This window comes from Medicago truncatula, chromosome 6 (assembly GCF_003473485.1).
Source record: "Medicago truncatula cultivar Jemalong A17 chromosome 6, MtrunA17r5.0-ANR, whole genome shotgun sequence".
Taxonomy (NCBI): Eukaryota; Viridiplantae; Streptophyta; class Magnoliopsida; order Fabales; family Fabaceae; genus Medicago; species Medicago truncatula.
Genome location: NC_053047.1, coordinates 29950516 through 29965733, shown reverse-complemented (window position 1 = coordinate 29965733; position 15218 = coordinate 29950516). Strand labels below are relative to the sequence as shown.

General features: G+C 32.3%; 2 long non-coding RNA genes across 2 annotated transcripts; both read left to right on the top strand.

Moving 5' to 3' along the window:
* Nucleotides 1-1659: 1659 nt before the first annotated feature.
* On the top strand, nt 1660-4476 carry LOC120580896 (uncharacterized). The gene is made up of 3 exons (XR_005646660.1): nt 1660-1819; nt 1913-3359; nt 3604-4476. It is a non-coding gene; the product is annotated as an uncharacterized lncRNA (long non-coding RNA).
* Nucleotides 4477-14340: 9864 nt separating this feature from the next.
* LOC120575959 (uncharacterized) lies at nt 14341-15123 on the top strand. The gene is made up of 2 exons (XR_005642214.1): nt 14341-14495; nt 14624-15123. It is a non-coding gene; the product is annotated as an uncharacterized lncRNA (long non-coding RNA).
* Nucleotides 15124-15218: the final 95 nt, after the last annotated feature.

Here is a 15218-nt window from a genome sequence, read left to right as displayed (position 1 = left end):
CATAGATTCAATTATATTAGAAACTAAGAAATTCATTATTGTCTAATATTCGTTAAATATGTTAATCACTTGGAAGCACCATTACTGGTGGATTTAGTCATTGTTTCCAAAGCTTTACCACTTCTGAAATGCATGCACAAAATGCGAATTTTTTCCTCATAAAAAGTTTACTAAAAATAATTGCTAATTTTCAAAAAACAGTTTTCACAAGAAAGGTTTTTAGAAAAAAAGTTTGAAAAGTTATGGAATTTCTTCCAATTATTTTTTAAAATAATGCACAAAGCTGGTCCCATTGCGCGTGCCAATATGTTTACCGGTGTTTTTGGTAAACAATAAGGGATGGTTTTGATTATTACAAGCAGGATCAAACCAGAAATCCTAGGACGTGTTGTGGATTTGTTTTTAAGAAAATAGAGTTTGCGTTCATCAAATTCATAGGTTGCTTTATGAACAAGACGAGACCGAATGACATCTTTCGACAGAAAAAGGTTTACAATCAAAGAAAACACAGTAAATGCAAAATAAAGGATAAAAGTTAAAAGTGCAGAAACTTAAAGAAATAATAAATTGCATTGCTTTAAAAATAAAGGTGGTTCTACAAATCTTTTAAATGCATTCTGTATAACTCTTTTCTCTCGCGCCGGTACTCAAGTGTTGTAGAATTTCTATAAGTGATTTGTGACCCGTTTTCCCTTTGGAAAACTATTTATACATAGCAAACTAACTAGAAATAGCCTAACTCCACGATCAACACTTCTTCCATTTGGACAACCGCTTATCTCCCACATTTCCATTGAGGAAACCATTTCTCTTTGGACAACCGCTTGACTTCGACAGTCTTGCATCCCTGACTCACGTCTTGTAGAACTCTAGGGCTTTTAGACCCGTTCATGTTAAGTCCGCATTTCGTCGAACTGCTTAAGTTTTGAAGGAAAAAGCTTTGATTCCTGCAAAGATAAAAGTCAACATACGTCGACTGCATTAAATGAGCCTTTTGAAATTACAGGCTAAAACAAGGTCACACTTATATAGGTGGGCGTTTAAAATAACTGCCTACGGGTTTCGTGGCTTATGATTAGGGACGGCTAGAGGACACATGTAACGTTATGCTCGTGCGGGGGCACACTCGTGTGTGATGTGGTGCACTTAAAGTTGGCGTTTCCTTCAGGCATGGAGTCTTACGGCGGTGTATGTTAGGCCACATGTCAACGTGTGGTTGGTCTTCTGACCGGTCCATAATGTAAAATATTTAATTATAGTAGATGTTTAAAGAGTTTATATTAATATTTTTTTAAAGATATGTAATTTATATACATTTCATTTATCATGTTTTTTTATTTTTTATTTTTAGCAATGTTTTTTATTATTTATACATATGTCAAATTAGTTTTTGGTAACAACATTATTTCAAATTTATGTCGATAATTATACTTTTTCTAATTAGGGATAGTCATCTTCATAAATTTATAAATTCTCTTTCAATTTTGTTTTTTTTATAAATTTAAAAGTTTAATGTGAAATGCATGAATTATAATATACTGAGTGGGCTGAAGGGTCACAGACAAATACTAATTGAAAACATTTTAAAAATATTACTCTTTTTTAAATTGCTTTTCGCTAGTTCTGAGAGCAAATAACTATTGAATTGAAATTAAAAAAGCATTCAAGTTTTAACTATAAAAGGATCAAAATAAATCTCTTTAGTACATTCAAAGGATGAAAAATATGGCACAGTTTCTTCTGTTTATTTATTCCTTGATTATCTTTCTTTCTCTATTTTTTGGAGAAGCAGCGTACGAGAGGACTGAACCCATAATGCGTATGCATTTTTCACACCATTTTTAAAATTTTCTATTTTTTTTTTGGGCGCCCTATTTTATCATATTTTTGTAACATTTTTATTCTTTATCAGACAATGGAGAACCAATCAATTTAATTCCTTGCGTTACTGTCGCTGATTGTCCAAGGATGGATGAACCTCTTCATATGACGTGTCTTGTAGGTGCTTGTTGGCCATGTATTCGTAGTCTGTATTAATTGCACAATTGAAACTAGGGGACATCACAATATTTCAACTTTTATTGTTTATTTAAAAATATAAATAATGTTTATCTAGCTGTCAAATTTTATTTTATGTGTATAAGCTGCACTCTTTTTTCCTTCATCAAGTTTTATTCCATTGAGAATTTCTCTTAAGGTTTGTAACGAGGCGGTTTTCTATAGTATTTGTTTCCTTGGATTTGGCATAGTCCCCCAATTTTTATTTTAAATAAAATGTTTCTTTGAGGTCTTATAAATGATTGTAATGAGTTAAGATCCCAACTTAGCTAAGATTTCCTCATGTCTTATGATGCCTATCTACGATCATGATATAAAGAAAAATGTTAAATGCATTTTTCTATAACAATTTCTGTACTTTTATCTATTATTCACCAAACTTTTATCTAATAATTTCTGCTAGGGTTTAGCCGAAACACCGTTTCACTAAACTTTCAAAGAAACATCATGAATCATCGATTCTTGATTTATCGATTCATGCTATTCAATACACAACTGATTGTATGCCTTATTTTGTCCTACGTGCTTCATTCATCTCCCTAATTAAGTCGTTAACGTGTTGTAATCTTCTTGATTTTGGTGAGAGAAAGAACTTTCTATCATTACGTGAGTGGGTTGTTAGGTGCTTCTTATTGTTGTTCACCATATCCTTGCCGATCACCGTTCACGCCTCTGTCATGCCTTTTGTAAACATCCCGATTTTTGCTATTATTATTTATTTGTTTATTTATTTATTATGTGTTAAATTGCTTGTTTGTATGTTTGATTTGAGGGTTAGGGGATTTTTAGGCGTGAAGAGTATATTAGTCATTTTAGAACTAAGGGCATTTTGGTAAATTCAGGAGTGAGGGTAAATTCATAATTTTAGAACGAATTGTATTATAGTAATTTTGGTGTGGAGAGTTATTTTAATAGAATTGATAGTAACTTGAGGTAATTGTTAAGGAAAAAAGTTATGGTGCATAACGAAATCTTTATACACCGTGCATAAACACTTCACAACCATCAGATCTAGTGTACACATGTAATAATCCTAGGTTTCTCAGCTCACACTCTCACAATCTGATCGCACACACTCTCACAATCTGATCGCACACACTCTCATACGACTCAACCTTGCTCGCCACTTCGATGTGCTGACCCTTGCTCGCTGCTCCGACGTGGTTTATCCGGCTAGGTTACGACGACGTGATTGCGACGTGGTTTATCTGGCTAGGTCATCGACGAGGTTGCACGGATTTCACCCTTGCTCGCGCTACGACGTGATTTCTCCAGCGGCATTCGTACTGCAATTTGAAGAGGTATATGATTTTTGTTGTATTTAGCTTTTGATTCAAATTTCAGATTTGTTACTGGTTTTTTGTTCTTAGGATCAATTTAGTGATTCAAATTTAGTGATTCAATTGTTGATATTAGGATCGATTTAGCTTCAGTTGTAGCAATTGGATAAGGATCAATTTTGCTTCAGTTTTAGTTTCAACTTATGATATGTAACAGAACAATTTAGCTTCAATTTCATATCTAATGGTTCTTTGTTCTTAATAGTGTTTGTTGCTGTTTTCAATGGATTTGATATCAACTTCATCTGAGAGTGGACAATTGAGTGTTGAAACTTCATCATTGATTCATGCTGATAGTTCTCAATGTTACTCCCGTAGCAATAAAGAATCAAGGAAGTCTTTAGTCTTTAAATTTATTAAAGAGATTGAAGATTTTTATGGTAATTATGCATATAACACTGGATTCTCTATTAGGACTATGTTGAAGTCGAAGAACAATTCAAAAAAATAAGAAATGAGATAAGGTACATTATGTGTGTTATGTTTGTAACAAACAAGGTTTCAAGAAGGGAAGTCTGCTTAATCATAACAACAGACCAACATCAGACAGTCCAGTGGTTATTGATTTTGTGAAAGTGAAAGAAAAACCTGAGGAAAGGGTTGGTTGTAAAGCTGGAATATGTTTGAAGCTGGATAAAGTTTTTAATGTCTATAAGATATATAGATGGGATGTGGCTCACTGTCATCCATTACATAAACCAGAGCATTTGTGTTACCTGAGATCATTTCGAGAAGTAAATGAAGTTCAAGGACAACTCGCTGTAATAAATTCTAAAGCTGGAGTGTCGATGAGAACGTCTTATGAAGTTATGGGTCAAGGAGTTGGAGGCACGAAGAATCTTCCTTTTCGGTTTTCGGACTTAAAGAACTATCTAATGACAATTCGTCAAAAGGAGATGGTGGTTGGTGAAGCAACTGTAATTCAAGAATTCTTTAGAAATGAAGCTCTCTCGAAACCATCTTTTTACTATGATATCCAAGTTGATGCTGCAGAAGACATATGTAACGCCCTAATTGTTATTTAATTATTTTTAGTGGATTTAAAGTCTTTTATATGATTTTAAATGATTTATGTTGATTTTGTGGTGTGGTGTATTTTATTAAATGGTTATTTTCATTATTTAATAGAATAAGTGGAGAAATATAGTTATTTTGGAGTGTGGGAGTTAATTAGGATTTAATAAAAATTAAGGGAGTTTAATGAAATAAAGGGGGAGTTATAGTTTTAGGAGTGAGGAAAAGAAAAGGTCAGAAGCAGTTTTACGTGAAACAAGTTTTGGGAGAGAAAATCAAGAACAAGGGTGGGAAGAACAAGTGGAGTCAGAGAATCTGATTGTTGTGCTTTTGTTCATCTAAATTAAGGTAAGGGTGAGGCTAACCTTCAATGATTATAATATATGGTTTCTGAAAATTGTTTTGATTAGAATTGTTCTTGAAAAATAAGAATTTGAGAATTAGGGTTCTATACTGATTTTGGAAGAAAAGAGTAAGGATTCATGTTGATTATGCTTAGAATTCATATTCAGATCAATTTTAGGAATTATAATGTTGCTGTAATTCGAATTTGGAGAGGTTAGGATGGTTGGAGAAAAATTGGGGGAAATTGCAAGATTGTGAGAATGAGATGAATTGTTGTTGTTGATGCATGTTTTATGTTCCTTTAGATGCTTAATTGTATAATGAACCTATAAACAATCTTTGGAAACATGTTTCGGCATTGGGAGATCAAAATTGGGAGTTTTGGGATGAAAAATGATTTAAACCCGTGAAAAATTATGCAGAAACGATGACTGTTCGCTTAAGCGAGCCGAAAGCGAGCTGTAAGCGAACAGCTACTGTAAGTAGTTCGCTTAAGCGAAGTGCCTTTTGACAGCATTTCTTATTTCGTGTTCTTGTGTCTTTTTCACACGTCTCTGTTTTGAATTAGCCTTTGGTGTAAACATGAAAGTTGTAGATAATTTTGTTAGCTTTCCAATGGCTTTGGTTTGACTGGAAAATGATTTTTAGTTTTTGAGATATGATGAAAATACTCCAAGTAGGTCTTAGTGAAATCTTATGATAATTCAGCACAACCGTTTCCAAGTTAATCCAAAACTTATGGGATAATTCCAAGGCTCAAAACTAGAAGTAATATGAGTACAATTAAGGTGTTTAAGAGTATTTAACCCATGTTGTGAGTTGACCCTTGGGGTAGGAATGGAGGTTGATTATAGTACTGTTGATGTTGAGTGAGTCAGATATAATATGATTTGATGTTGTTAGTAATGAGATATATTTGTATATGCATTGTATGGATTATATAAGATGTTTAAGTGATGTTGATTATCATTTGATATTGTTATATCTTGAGATGTCTATGTGCTGCCTATGTTGTTGTTGTAAATTGATTAAGCTGCATGTGACGGTCTAAGATGTAAGATGTCGTCCAAAGTATTGGAGTCTTAAGTTGTTGATGTTGACCAAGTTGTGGAGTAAGTTATAATTATTTATGCACAGTTGTCGTTGTCTACGTTGTCGTTGATGTTGCCGTTGTTGAGTTTAGTGAATTTGGAGATGATTGAGTATGAAACCAAGTGAACATATACTATGTTTAATGAACTTGATGCATTAGTTTGATTATAATTAATTGTGTATTTTCTGGAATCATTGGATCAATTATGATGGATTATTGTTGACTGTGATGTATATTTATATTTAAATAAATTATACATGTTGCTGAATTCTTTTCAAAGGTTGAAGTATTATTAATTGGATTGTCGAGGTGAAGTCATATTTACATATATGCATTGATGAGTAGTGGTTGTCGTTGATGTTGTTGAGTTGTATGTAGATATACATAAGTGGGTCAGTTGCATAAGCATAAAAGTGGGAGAGCTTCAGCTCTGGAACGCCTTGTCGTTCAAAGCGGTGGAACACTAGTTGTTCAAAGCGGTGTTGAGCGGTGAGGACTTATGTCCTGATGAGAATGCTTTAACCATTCGACAGCGGTGTGGGTCACGGCCCTGAATATGGTACCACATGCATAGTTGCATTTGTGAGGAGTCTTAGATGTGTCGTCATGTCTTTGCATGAGTCGTTGTCGTTGGTTTGAATTGCCATCTTATTGATGATGTTGTTGATTATGAAATATATACATATATTGGATAATTATTGTCGTTGTTGTTGAATCTTGTTGTTATCGTCGTTGTTGGTTGAATTAGTAAGTGTTACTAAAGTTAAAGAAGTAAGAACATTATTGTTGAATATATGTAGATGTTTATATTGTTATGATGTGATGATTATGTTGTGTCGTTTATATTATGAGAAGATGTTTATGATATTGATTACGATGTTATGATGACTGTTTATGGTGTTGAATATGAGGTTGTTATGATGTTACATGATGATGATTATGAATGTTGTGATGATGATTATGTGATGTTATCTATGAGTTGTTAAATGTACTTGATGATGGTTATGTTAAGTTGATAAGTTGTCTTTTATTCATGAATTGCTAATGGAATGTTTGATGAATAATTATTATTATGAAATGATTGATGTTACGTATAGTTGCTAAGTTGTCCTCTATTCATGAGTTGTTAATAAGGTGCTTGGTGGAGAATGTTAATACGAATTAATGATGTTGTTATGTTGTATATGAACTATGAATATGATGTTGTTACGTTGTTTATGTCCATTGATTATGAAGTTGTCATGTTGTATACGAATTATCAGTATGATGTTATATGATTATGATTAAGATGTTGATTATGAAGTTAAATGATGTTGTTATGATGTTGTTTATGATATCAAGTTATGACTGTTGATATGATGAGTACATGATATGGTTTAGGAGTCGTTAAAAGAATTATTATTACTAATTGATGGAGTTTAAGTTGTTAGATGCATTTGATGAATTATATATTATTATTATTATTGATTGTGAATCTCACCCCTTCTGCTTGAAAATGTTGCCCTTCGTATGGGTAACTTGCAGGTAATAAAGATTAGTAGGAGTGGTGGCTCAAGTGTCTTAGGGCTCTGATACGTAACGGGATGGTGAATTGTTGCTATGTTTATCATTCCTTTATGTGTCAATTTTGGAACATGTTGTTGAAGCTTTTATTGTCGTTGAATTAATTCCGCTGCAAAGTTTTAATTATTACGCTGTTGAAATTTGAAGGATAATTATTTAATTATTCCATTTGTGATTTTTAAGAAAAGAAGTGTAACATTCCGTTTAAGGTGTTTTACTCTGATTAATTTATGAAATTTTTATGTTGGGAAAACGGGGTGTTACACATAGGTAGCATTTTTTTGGGCAGATGGAATTATGCAACTAGATTATTCTCTATTTGGCGATGTCATTAGGTTAGTATTTTGTACTTCTCTCAGGTTTTAAATTAGTGTTTACTTTCATTATGTTGTATTTTGTTCTGGCATGAATAGAATAGGTAGGAGTACATTTTTTTGGGCAGATGGAATTATGCAACTAGATTATTCTCTATTTGGCGATGTCATCAGTTTTGATACAACTTACCCAACAAACAATCAATATCAGCCATTAGGTTACTATTTTGTACTTCTCTCAGGTTTTAAATTAGTGTTTACTTTCATTATGTTGTATTTTGTTCTAGCATGGATAGTATAGGTAGGTGTACATTTTGAACTGCCTAGTGTCTAGGTGTGTGTGGCATATGTGTCCGAGTCTGTAGTTTAAGAGATCTCTAGTCTACTGATTTTTTTTTTTTTCCAAATGCATTTATGTTTAAGAAATCAGTGGGCAACTTGACTGTAAGATTGATAAGGTTGCAGGCATACTTGAAACAAACCACCCTGATCATAAGAATGCTCTTTACTGAGCAACCATTAAGCAAGGATACGTCTTGTTGAACAAGATCCAGAAATTGTCTCGTGTGATCGATCTTTAGGCCATTTTATGTTTAAAAAGTGTATTGAATTGAAAGGCAGAGATACTGACAGTATCAAGGACATCTGTTGAATCCATTTGACTAGGTGGGAGAATGAGCCATGACATCTCAGTAGTCCATTTGATTTTCAAATTAATGAACATCCAAGCTGGTCGAATCATCTCAATCAATTTCAAATTATTTTTTTCAAACAGTTTAATTATGGCTAAAATATGGTTTTAGTCCCTGCAAATATGTCTCGTTTTGGTTTTAGTCCTTGTAAAAAAAAAAATTGTTTTTGGTCCCTGCAAAATTTTTTGTTTTTACAATTGGGATTAGATGATGAAATTTTTTTTTGATGGAAGACCTACTTCAGACTTTAGGTGGCTTGTTCAAACTCACGGAAATCGTATGCATTGGTCCGAAAACGACTCAGTTAAGCGAGTCTTGCAATGCTTTTCTTCGTGGATTTTTGCAGCCAGACCATTCACTTGTTCGATTCTTTAGTCATTTCAACATTGTGGTTCAGAGAATGAGGGATAATCATGCTGAGTTTGACTTCAAGGCTGCAAACACTAGAACAAAAAATAATTATCCCAACAGTCAGCTGATGCGGTCCGTTGTAATCAAGTACACACCAGCTTGCTTTGCATTTATTCACAGGCAGTATGACCTTTCCTTCAAATACTATTATGAGGAGGACACAACAAAAGGGTCTGCCTTGAACAAGTTTTTCAAATTTTCACAATTGTAAAGGTTAATGATAATTATGATGATGTTGATAATGATAATGACGGGCCTTCCAATGTCGATGTTTTGGATGCATAACTTCAAGAAAACATTTTCCCAAGTTTTGAAGATCATGGTCGACTTGATGAAAGGGTTGTCACAGTTGACATTAGAAGCAAAAGTTTTAGTTGTTCATGTCGTATGTTTAAGAACAAGGGGCTTCTTATGTCGACATGTTTTTAAGATCTTGGAGTTCTTAGGTGGTTATGTGTAATATCATTTTTTGAAGACAATACCAGGACAATATGTTTTAAAGCATTGGACTAGAGATGTGCGTCCGTCTGTCGATAAGCTAAAATCTACCATCAATGTTGGCAATGAAGACAGCACTCAAGCACAACGATATCAACAAATTTTGTTGTTACAGTTAAGCTTTCTACACGTTTTTGCGTAGATCCGCAGGCATCTAAAATTTTTCTCCACGGTGTTCTTGAAGCTGGGAAAAAGGCAGAGGAGTTGCTTCTTTCTAAAGGTATTCGTACAGACCCATCTTCCGTGATGCCATCTAAATCTTCAAAAGCAGCTGCTGTCGGTGAACCATCTGCAGGGGTGAAGTCCGCTGCACCAAAGTTCAAATAAAGTCTAAATCCAATTAAGTCAAAGAAGCGACTTAAAAGTGATTATGAAAAAGCTAGAGACAGGCAGAAATTACTTATAAATCGGAAGAAACAAAAGAGAGATGATGCGGCTTTAAAAAAAAGAATGGTCACTGATTGATTGTTTTTATGTTATAAGTTTGTACTAGAGTTTATTGGAAATATTTTGATATGATCTATTGGAAATTATACATTTCACATTCTTTATTGTTATGTATTGATGATTATAGTTTGTTTTACTTCCTTAGAAAGATCATTAATTGAAATCATAAACTAGAAAGAACATCTAGAAATTTAATTGATTCAAGAACATATCCAAAAATTCATCATAAACTTGATACAAATCCAGAAATTCATCAACATCTTTATACAAACTCAATAAAAAAAAATTAAAACTAATCCAGTCCATAATCGGAGGTTTCATATCATGTTGGACGTGGTAGCTTTTGAAGCATTTCTTCATAGTAATGGTTTTAAATAATGATCAGAAGCAAATAAAGTTATGCTTCTGAAGTGATTAGTTTTTTATTCGTTCTCTCCTAAGCTAAAAATACTGATCAGAAGCAAATAGAGTTCGGCTTCTGAAGTGATTTCCAGAACTAAATAGCAGCGGATAAAACAGAGAGAGAGAAAGAATAAAGACACAAAGCAATTATACAGGCTCCTTCCACAAACCAGAAGTCAGTCTTGTCCCCCTTGCATAACAAATTTGATAGAGTTTAAGCGCTTTAAAATTTTTGTTCAGTCATGCCATTCTCTAAGTCTTCACTCCTTTATATAGAGGTGTGAAAGAGACGTTGTGAATTGCCAGCACATCAAAATAGATTCGTTCGAAGGTTTGATCAATCACCAATGATCTTTTGCCTGATATGGTTATTATCCTCTGAAGTATCAATTTCAAATCCATTCCATGTATGTAGGAACATTGTTGCAGGCAGAGCTGTTATTCTTGTCTTGTAGCAGAGACACAAACTGAGTAGTGGAGGTAGTGGTTGTACACTTCGTAAAATTGTACTTTGTCAACGCTCTTCAAAGTACAAGCATCCAATGCCTTCAAATCCTTTCAAAATAGTTGTTGCTTCACTCTTCCAGTCTTCTGCAATGCTTAGACGAGATTAAATCCATTGAACAACCTTTGAAGCTTTAAGTCTTGCATTTCCTAATGATTTTTAGCTTCTGGTGATCTTGCTTCTGATGAGATGTTTCTAATGAACTAGCTTCTGATGACCTTGCTTCTGATGACGTCGTCACTTCATGAGCACTTTGACTTAAGGAGCACTTCTCTTCAGACACTTTAAGCTTCATTTTTGTTGATTCCTTCGCTCTCTTTTGTTCTTCCAGAACCTAATAATGATTTCAAATTTGTGTCTATGGTCATGTACACTTGAACAAATATTAGCGTATTCAATTGACAATTTTTAATACCTTGTTATCATCAAAACTCTCAAAGGGTAATGTTAAACACATTTTGTTCCAACAGATTCTTGTAAAATTAATTTCACATCAATGTTGATTCTCTCTGTTTTGTTTTATGGTCTTTGTTTATCGTTTTATAAATTTAAAGGTCAGTTCGCAGCGATTCTAAGTTTTGTAGGTTTGGATTTTCAAAGTTAAGTGTGAAAACAATGTGGTAAGCAGGGTTCTCACCGAATTTGTAAACATTTTTATCCTAAAATTCAAAACCACAAAAATAGGTTTTGTGTATGGTTTTCAATTGTACGCAGAAATGTGTACATTCGAGGCTAATAATAGTTCTCCAGTTGTATAATGGTCATTGAGATTTATAGTATTCTTTAGAGTGTGTTTAAATAAGGTGAGGTAATTGTGAAATTTTAAAGAATTTAAAATTCTAGACTATTTAAATGATTCAATAAAATTCCTTTCATTTCTCGATACTTTTGTTTGGGTGGAGTAATAAAAAAATTTGAGGGATAAAATTATAATTTTTGAAAAATTTCAGGTGTCAATTTATAATTGTTTGGAAATTTATTGGGGTCAAATTGAAAATTTTGAAAAAATTGAGGATCAAAATGAAAAATTTAAAAGATTATGACAATGAAGAATTTTGAAATTCTTACCTATTTGGTGTCATTTGAAGTTCTCTAAATTTAACTTGAACAATATACTTCATAAATTCCCATCATTTTGAAAATTCTTCAAATTATTATCCAAACAATGGAATTCACCTAAGTATTTGAATTCTCTCATAGCATTACATTCCCCAAAACAATCCCCCATCCAAACACACTCTTAAAGAATTTCTCTCATAGTATTTGAGAAATTTTGAAGAATTTAGAATTCTAGGTAATTTAAATGATTCAATTAAATTGCTTTCATTCTTAAATATTATTGTTTGGATTGAGTAATAAAAACTTTTATTGTCATTATTTTTGCGCAACTTATAAATTTCAAATTTTTTGGGCCAAATTTGAAAAATAAAATTAGGGGTCAATTTGCAAATTTCAAAATTTTTAGGGGCCAAATTATAATATTTGGAAAATTTTGGGGTCAATTTGCAATTTTTTAAAATTTATTGGGGTCAAATTGAAAATTTTGAGGACCAAAATGTAAAATTTGAAAAAATATGACAATGAAGAATTTTGAAATTCTCTACATTTAACTTGAACAAAATACTTTATAAATTTCCATCATTTTAAAAATTCTTCAAATGATTATCCAAACAATGGAATTTACCTCAAAATATTTGAATTTCCTTAAAAAACATTCCCCCATCTAAACACACTCTTAGAAAATTTCTAGTTTTTATCTGTTATCATTTTCTGAATTTATTATTCTAATGAATCCTTTTTGATTTGCAGCAACAATGCCATTTTCAAATTCTGCGTTATTCTTCAATATTTATTGAGAATTAGTGTGTATCAATGAGAAACTAATTAAACAAAACATTTATCTCAAATCATGTGTAATTGAACAGCACAAAGATTCTGAACCCTCATGAGTATGCTTGAACTATACATGAAAGAACAAAATGAAGCATAAAAATTAACTTCCCATTAATATTCCTTTCTACAAATTAAATATTAAAAACATCTTCAAGTGATAGATTGTTGTACGTACTCCACATTATTTTAATTGAGAATAGTCATTGTTTCCAAAGCTTTACCACTTCTTAAATGCATGCACAAAATGAGAATTTTTTCGTCATAAAAAGTTTACGAAAAATAGTTGCTAATTTTCAGAAAACAGTTTTCACAAGAAAGGTTTTTAGAAAAAAGTTTGAAAAGTTAAGGAATTTCTTCCAATTATTTTTAAAATAATGCACAAACAGGGTCCCGTTGGCCGTGCCAATATGTTTACCAGTGTTTTTGGTAAACAATAAGGGATGGTTTGATTATTACAAGCAGGATCAAACTAGAAATCGTAAAACGTATTGTGGATTTGTTTTTAAGAAAATAGAGTTTGCGTTCATCAAATTCATAGGTTGCTTTATGAACAAGACGAGACTGAATGGCATCTTTCGACAGAAAAAGGTTTAAAATAAAAGAAAACACAGTAAATGCAAAATAAAGGCTAAAAGTTAAAAGTGCAGAAACTTAAAGAAATGATAAATTGCATTGCTTTAAAAATAAAGGTGGTTCGACAAATCCTTTACATACATTCTGTATAACTCTTTTCTCTCGCGCCGGTACTCGAGTGTTGTACAATTTCTATAAGTGATTTGTGACCCGTTTTCCCTATGGAAAACTATTTATACATAGCAAACTAACTAGAAATAGCCTAACTCCACGATCAACACTTCTTCCATTTGGACAACCGCTTATCTCCCACATTTCCATTGAGGAAACCATTTCTCTGTGGACAACCGCTTGGCTTCGACAGTCTTGCATCTCTGACTCACGTCTTGTAGAACTCTAGGGCTTTTAGTCCCTTTCATGTTAAGTCTGCATTTCATCGAACTGCTTAAGTTTGAAGGAAAAAGCGTTAATTCCTACAAAGATAAAAGTCAACATACGTTGACTGCATTAAATGAGCCTTTTGAAATTACATACTAAAACAAGGTCATGCTTATATAGATGGGCGTTTAAAATAACTGCCTTCGGGTTTCGTGGCTTATGATTAGGGATGGCTAGAGGACACATGTAATGTTATCCTCGTGCGGGGGCACACTCGTGTGTGGTGTGGTGCACTGAAAGTTGGCGTTTCCTTCAAGCATGGAGTCTTACGGAGGTGTAAGTTAGGCCACATGTCAACGTGTGGTTGGTTTTCTGACCGGTCCATAATGTAAAATATTTAATTATAGTAGATGTTTAATGAGTTTATATTAACATTTTTTTAAAGATATGTAATTTATATACATTTCATTTATCATGTTTTTTTTATTTTTTATTTTTAGCAATTTTTTATTATTATTTATACATATGTCAAATTAGTTTTTGGTAACAACATTATTTCAAATTTATGTCGATAATTATACTTTTTCTAATTGGGGATAGTCATCTTCATAAATTTATAAATTCTCTTTCAATCTTTTTTTTTTATAAATTTAAAAGTTTAATGTGAAATGCATGAAATATAATATACCGAGTGAGCTGAAGGGTCATAGACAACATATTGATCAGATACATTTTAAATTAATTACTCTTTTTTAAATTGCTTTTCGCTAATTCTGAAAGCAAATAACTATTGAACTGGAATTAAAAAAGCATTCAAGTTTTAACTATAAAAGGATCAAAATAAATCTCTTTAGTAGATTTAAAGGATGAAAAATATGGCTCAGCTTCTTCTGTTTATTTATTCTTTGATTATCTTTCTTTCTCTTTTTTTTGGAGAAGCAGCGTTAGAGAGGACTGAAACCACAATGCGTATGCATTTTTCACACCATTTTTAAAATTTTCTTTTTTTTTTTGGACGCCCAATTTTATGATATTTTACTTTTTTTTTTTTTTAGGGAATTTATCATATTTTACTAACATTTTTTTTTCTTTATCAGACAATGTACAACCATCCCATTTTATTCCTTGCTTTACTGCCGCTGATTGTCCAATGATAGATGAACCTCATTATATTGAGTGTGTTACAGGTTTTTGTTGGGCACTTATGCGTAATCTGCATTAATTGCATGAAACTAGGGGACATCACAATATTTCAACTTTTATTTTGTATTTAAAAATATAAATTATGTTTATCTAGCTGTCAAATTTAATTTTATGTGTATAAGCTGCACTCTTTTTTCCTTCATCAAGTTTTATTCCATTGAGATTTCCTGTTAAGGTTTTTAACGAGGCGGTTTTTTATAGTATTTGTTTCCTTGGGTTTTGACATAGTCCCCCAATTTTGATTTTAAATAAAATGTTTCTTTGAGGTCTTATAAATGATTGTAATGAGTTAAGATCCCAACTTAGCTAAGATTTCCTCATGTCTTATGATGCCTATGTACGATCGTGATATTAAAAAAAATGTTAAATGCATTTTTCTATAACAATTTCTGTACTTTTATCTATTATTCACCAAACTTTTATCTTAATAATTTCTGCTAGGGTTTAGCCGAAACGCCGTTTCACTAAACTTTCAAAGAAACATCATGA